The 7,054-nt window shown below is 40.2% G+C and overlaps 1 pseudogene; it reads right to left on the bottom strand.

Annotated features, from left to right (window-relative positions):
- Positions 1 to 4,858: 4,858 nt before the first annotated feature.
- LOC134934159 (5S ribosomal RNA) lies at positions 4,859 to 4,977 on the bottom strand (annotated as a pseudogene).
- Positions 4,978 to 7,054: the final 2,077 nt, after the last annotated feature.

Below are 7,054 nucleotides of genomic sequence, written 5' to 3'. Positions count from 1 at the left end.
ACGTTGTGCCTTCTAGGTCATCACTCCAAAAATATAAAGGACATACTCAATGTATGGGTGTTCACGGAGGCCAAGTGATAACGTGGATATGTGGTAGTGACAGGGAAGGCGGAGGGGGGGTTGTGGGGGGGGGTTAGAAGTGTGGGGTGGGTATAGGGATTTAATTGCAAGACTGAGCCGGAAAATGATTTAGTACCGTGTTTCATAAAAAGGGAGCGATCTCGTAGTTGTTGTTGAATCCTTTCGGCTGTAATGTCTGTAATTGGAATATCCAATACATCTCACGACGTGACAACTTGTTGGTGAGATCCCCTCCTCTGTCTCCTAGTTTCACCAGTTCAATGGCCTTGAAAGTCAAGGCTTCCGGATTTGAGTTATGCGTAGACCGTCGCGAAGTGTTTGGAGACAGCATGGCTCTCCACTCTGTTCCTGATGTTTCTCACATGTTCCTGTATCCTCATCTTCAAAGGTCTTTTCGTTTTCCCAATGTATTGTTTGCCGCAATCGCACTCCAAGAGGTATATGACCGATTGGGTGTTGCAGTTCATGTAGTCCTTGATTTTATATTCCTTTTTCCTTTCCATATCTGTAAAGGTCTTCCTGTTGGGATGTAAGTATCTGCAGACATTGCATCGCCCACATTTGTAGGAGCCTACACATTTAGGCCATGTCTGGTCCTTTTCTTGATTGTTCTTCAGCATGCTCGGGGCTAAGAGGTCCTTAAGGTTCCGTGATTTCTTAAAAATTATTTCTGGGCGAGGAGGGAGAATTTCTTTAAGGATGGGATCCATGAGTAAAATCCTCCAATGATTTCTGAATGATTCCCAGATGGATTTCTCATGTCGGTTAAAAGTTGTTATGAAGGCTGTAGACTCTTTTGGTTTTTCCCTTATTCTGTATTCTAGTAGCTTTAATCTTTCAACTTCATTTGTTCTGGTGATGGCTTCTCTCAGGAGGGAATCCGGATACTCCTTTTGTTTGAATCTGTCTTTATACATCTCAAGCTGTAGCTGGCAGTCAGCCGGTTTGCTGCAATTTCTTTTAATTCTACTGAACTGGGAAAATGGGATATTGTTCTTCCAACTTTTGAGATGATTGCTCTTATAATGGAGATAGCTGTTGGTATCTACCTGCTTAACAAAGTTCTTTGTTGTGATTCTCCCGTTCTATCCTGTGAGAACCAAATCCAAGAATTCGATGTGCTCTCTACTTGTGTTAGATGTGAAAGCGAGATTCATTGTATTGGTACTGATGTGTTTAAAAAATTGATCAAAACATTCCATATCACCATCCCAAATTATTAAAATATCATCTATGTACCTCCGATAAAAGATGATATTTCTGTTAAAAGCCTGATGGTCATGAATAAAACATTTTTCCCAATAACCCATAAAAAGATTCGCGAAACTTCATGCGAAAATCGTGCCCATAGCAGTGCCGCATTGTTGTAGGTAAAACTGATCCAGAAATTTAAAATAATTGTGATGGAGAATAAAATACATGATGTCACAAATAAAATCCCTGTGGTTATCTGTTAATGTGCTGTCATCATCCAGATATTCCTTACAGGCTGTTACTTCCTTCTCATGCTCAATGCATGTGTAAAGCGATTGAACATCTATTGTAACCCACATGTATGAGTCCTTCCATTCGATATCTTTTAGGAGGTTTAATACCGATGTTGTATCTTTGAGGTATGATGGGAGATTCTTTACATATGGTTTTAAAAAGACATCAGCGTATTCGGATAAATTAGAGGTAAGTGAGTCTATGCCCGCCACTATTGGTCTTCCGGGCGGGTTGTCCAAGCTCTTATGAATTTTTGGTAGGAAATAATAAATGGGGGTCGTGGGGTCTGATTTCATTAAAAATTGATATTCTTCTTTGGTAATGATGCTAGTTCTCAGACCATGTAATAGGAGTGTCCGTAGTTCTTCAATATAGGCATCCTAAGGATCCTCTGTCAATCTTTTGTAGGATACTCCATCCGATAGCAGTCTTTCTGCCTCTGCGATGTATTTATCCCGATCCATGATGACCAGCCCCCCCCCCTCCCCTTTGTCAGCTTGTTTTATAATGATCCCTTTATTTTTCTGTAGATTTGTTAAGGCCTCACTTTCTCTGTTGGTTATATTCTTTTCCTTCACTTTCTCTTGGTTCATATCACAGAGGTCTTTCTTTACTAATTCATAAAACATGCTTATGTTACTCCCTTTTGACTCCAAGGGGTAGTACTTGGAGGTGGGATTCAATCCTGATTTTGAGCGGCTCTCATAGTTGGCTATGACTGCATCTTCTTTTTTTTTTAAATGCCTTTTTAACGTTAGTTTCCTGACAAATTTGTTAAGATCGATAAACATCTCAAACTTGTTCAGGCCTCCTGTTGGTGCAAAAGAAAGTCCTTTGTTTAATATAAATATTTCTGGCTCTGTTAGGGTATGTTGGGATAAGTTAAAAATCCCTTTTGCTCTCGGATCTGTTTTTGTTAATGTATTGTTCTTTTTTTGAATTCTCTCCCTCCTGCCTCCTCGGGATCCTCTTCTTCTGTATACCTTCTTTTTAGGGGCGATGCATGTCGTATGTCTTCTTTCACTGAATATCTCAAGGTGTTCTTCGGTCTTGCGCCCGTTCTTTGGGATAAAAAATCCTGGTCGCTGTTAGAGCCTCTTCTCTGTAAGGGTGTGAATCTGTTTGATGTTTTTATGTTGTTGGTTGGGGTGTCTCTGGTTCTATTCTGTGTATTGCTATTCCTTGTAATTTCAGACTTCCACGTGCCCCCACCTGATTTCTGGTTGAAATGTCCGTTCGGTCTGAACCTTCTCCAACTTTTCACTCTCCCTCGTTCATAATCATTATTGTCCCTTAAGAATTTCTTTTCCTTCCCTTTTACCACCTCTTCCTCGATATGTGCCATTTTCTTATTCAAGACTTTTTCCTTAACTCTATAGTCCTCCTTGTCCTTGAAAGGTTCCAACTCTTTTTCCTTTGCTTAATTTCCATCTCTATGGATGACAGGGATTTTTTCTTTTCATCGACAAGGAGTTTCATTAAGTCTATAGAACAGGTGTGCAATATTTTGTCCCATTTTTCTATGAATGTCTCTTCCTGGTTACCAAATGTGGGCTGTTTCAGTAATCTTAACCCTCTTGGAACTCTATCTATTGATATATAGTGTTCAAGGCCCTTAATATCCCACCATGTCTTGACCTCTTTGGTAAGAAGACTTTCTATTCCCCAGAAAAGATCATCTAGATCACATGGTTAGGTCGATTCATTCACAATCAGGTTTCCGTTAAAGATTTTCTGACACCACACATTTCTTTTACTAGTATGATCTATATACCTCAACATTCTGCTGGGTTTACCCCTTTGCCAGGCCGCAGTAAAAAATTATTACCAGAAACAAATGTAAAAACAAGGATTGTTACTGCGCCACATGCGATAAAAACAAATATGTTGTGTGATAGTTGGCTAATCTGACACTCCCCTATACTGCTAGTGGGGGGCAGCTGTTTCCCTCAAATATATACAGGGGTGGTAATTCCCTGAGATTAATGTAAGAAAAAGGGAGGGGATGAGGGATAAATAGCAACCAAGGTGTCAATAAAATAGGTTGCCAGTTAAAATATTAAAAAAAGTTGTTTATTAAATGAACATAAAAGAAACACATAAAAAATGGGGACAACAATATATACACACAACTGAGCTAAAAGCACTTAAATGAATATATGCACTTAAAAAATATTAAATAATGAATTTTTGCTTATCTTAGAATGAGGTAGGTACAGGTCACCAACGCGTTTCGTCTGATGAGACTTCTTCAAGGGTTATGGACATAATGAGACAGTACATGCTTTTATAGCATAAAGTGATCAGTGGGAGGGCTATGACATCACATATAGTCATGTGATGCAATTACATATTAAATCCTATAAGGGTGTTCATATATATAAAGCACTGCTTAACATGTTAATATGGACTTAATACAAGTAAAAACGAGTTGATTCACACTTAGAAAAACAAATAAATACACTGTAAAACGGTTCTGGAGTGATAAAGGCGGAACTTCCGCCATGCTTCCGGCGGTGGCGGACTCGACACGTCACTTCCGCCCCACTTCCGGCGCTTATTGCGCATGCGCCCACGGCGATTTCGTGTTCTTATCCAGTTCTTGCTGTCAGTGGCTGTAGTTCACAGGGGGAAAGAGCCAGTCTTAGTTAAGTCCTAAAGATGGTAGCCATTTTTGGTGTGATTATGTCCATAGATCTCCAGGTAGAGGCGGCCATTTTCTAGTAGTTCGTCTGACAATAGCACTTGTCAGATGCCCCGGTATCCATGGTGATAATTAGACATAGAATAAAAGAGAATAGGAGTATCAGGAGCATGTCATTGTTTTGTAGGCACCTAGTTTCACCATTATTTAAAGGAACATAGCTGGACAGGATTGTAATGAAAGAAATGCTTTGCTGTGATTGCGGACATCATTATAGGAATACGATGTAGAGGTCAGACTTAATGTATAATTCACATAGTGGAGAATTTAACAGCTTATGCACATATGCAATTCAATAAGACCATTATATTAGGAAAATTAAAGAAATAAAGAAATAAATTGACAAATATAAGTGTGGCGTGAGTGGAATTAAATTGCCAAAGAGAGTGTATTCATTAAGATACCGTGCCTATGCATAAGTTAGATCCCTTTCGGGTATGGGGGATGGTACACATTGTAACAGGTATGCATAAAGTGAAACAGTGCACATTATGAAAGTGAAGTAATAATATGCGTACAAAGTGACTTAGAGGGTCCGTATGCACATGGAGTGTGTTCCATTCTCAGGCCCCTATTTTGATTCGTTCTATACAGTACCTGATCTTCCCAGGTGGTCCCCCCTACTGGTACTGATCAGGCCCAACGCTGCTTGGCTTCCAAGATCGGACGTGTTTGGGCATTTCCAGCGTGGTTTGACTGTAGTGACGTTGTGCCTTCTAGGTCATCACTCCAAAAATATAAAGGACATACTCTATGTATGGGTGTTCACGGAGGCCAAGTGATGACGTGGATATGTGGTAGTGACAGGGAAGGCGGAGGGGGGGGGGGGGTTGTGGGGGGGTGGTTAGAAGTGTGGGGTGGGTACAATAGGGAACCGGGGAGGGGGATTGGGGCGGAAGGAGGAGGGAGGGGGGCAGTGGAAGGGGAATAGGGGTTTAATTGCAAGACTGAGCCGGAAAATGATTTAGTACCGTGTTTCATAAAAAGGGAGCGATCTCGTCATTGTTGTTGAATCCTTTCGGCTGTAATGTCTGTAATTGGAATATCCAATACATCTCACGACGTGACAACTTGTTGGCGAGATCCCCTCCTCTGTCTCTTAGTTTCACCAGTTCAATGGCCTTGAAAGTCAAGGCTTCCGGATTTGAGTTATGCGTAGACATGAAGTGTTTGGAGACAGCATGGCTCTCCACTCTGTTCCTGATGTTTCTCACATGTTCCTGTATCCTCATCTTCAAAGGTCTTTTCGTTTTCCCAATGTATTGTTTGCCGCAATCGCACTCCAAGAGGTATATGACCGATTAGGTGTTGCAGTTCATGTAGTCCTTGATTTTATATTCCTTTTTCTTTTCCATATCTGTAAAGGTCTTCCTGTTGGGATGTAAGTATCTGCAGACATTGCATCGCCCACATTTGTAGGAGCCTACACATTTAGGCCATGTCTGGTCCTTTTCTTGATTGTTCTTCAGCATGCTCGGGGCTAAGAGGTCCTTAAGGTTCCGTGATTTCTTAAAAATTATTTCTGGGCGAGGAGGGAGAATTTTTTTAAGGATGGGATCCATGAGTAAAATCCTCCAATGATTTCTGATTGATTCCCGGATGGATTTCTCATGTTGGTTAAAAGTTGTTATGAAGGCTGTAGACTCTTTTGGTTTTTCCCTTATTCTGTATTCTAGTAGCTTTAATCTTTCAACTTCATTTGTTCTGGTGATGGCTTCTCTCAGGATGGAATCCGGATACTCCTTTTGTTTGAATCTGTCTTTATACATCTCAAGCTGTAGCTGGCAGTCCTCCGGTTTGCTGCAATTTCTTTTAATTCTACTGAACTGGGTAAATGGGATATTGTTCTTCCAACTTTTGAGATGATTGCTCTTATAATGGAGATAGCTGTTGGTATCTACCTGCTTAACAAAGTTCTTTGTTGTGATTCTCCCGTTCTCTCCTGTGAGAACCAAATCCAAGAATTCGATGTGCTCTCTACTTGTGTTAGATGTAAAAGCGAGATTCATTGTTTTGGTACTGATGTGTTTAAAAAATTGATTAAAACATTCCATATCACCATCTCAAATTATTAAAATATCATCTATGTACCTCCGATAAAAGATGATATTTCTGTTAAAAGCCCGATGGTCATGAATAAAACATTTTTCCCAACGACCCATAAAAAGATTCGCGAAACTTGGGGCGAAAATCGTACCCATAGCAGTGCCGCATTGTTGTAGGTAAAACTGATCCAGAAATTTAAAATAATTGTGATGGAGAATAAAATACATGATGTCACAAATAAAATCCCTGTGGTTATCTGTTAATGTGCTGTCATCATCCAGATATTCCTTACAGGCTGTTACTCCTTTCTCATGCTCAATGCATGTGTAAAGTGATTGAACATCTATTGTAACCCACATGTATGAGTCCTTCCATTCGATATCTTTTAGGAGGTTTAATACCGATGTTGTATCCTTGAGGTATGATGGGAGATTCTTTACATATGGTTTTAAAAAGACATCAGCGTATTCGGATAAATTAGAGGTAAGTGAGTCTATGCCCGCCACTATTGGTCTTCCGGGCGGGTTGTCCAAGCTCTTATTAATTTTTGGTAGGAAATAATAAATGGGGGTCGTGGGGTCTGATTTCATTAAAAATTGATATTCTTCTTTGGTAATGATGCCTGTTCTCAGACCATGTAATAGGAGTGTCCGTAGTTCTTCGATATAGGCATCCTTAGGATCCTCTGTCAATCTTTTGTAGGATACTTCATCTGATAGCAGTCTTTCTGCCTCT

This window comes from Pseudophryne corroboree, chromosome 1, assembly GCF_028390025.1.
Source record: "Pseudophryne corroboree isolate aPseCor3 chromosome 1, aPseCor3.hap2, whole genome shotgun sequence".
NCBI lineage: Eukaryota > Metazoa > Chordata > Amphibia > Anura > Myobatrachidae > Pseudophryne > Pseudophryne corroboree.
This window is presented reverse-complemented; position numbering and strand designations above follow the sequence as displayed.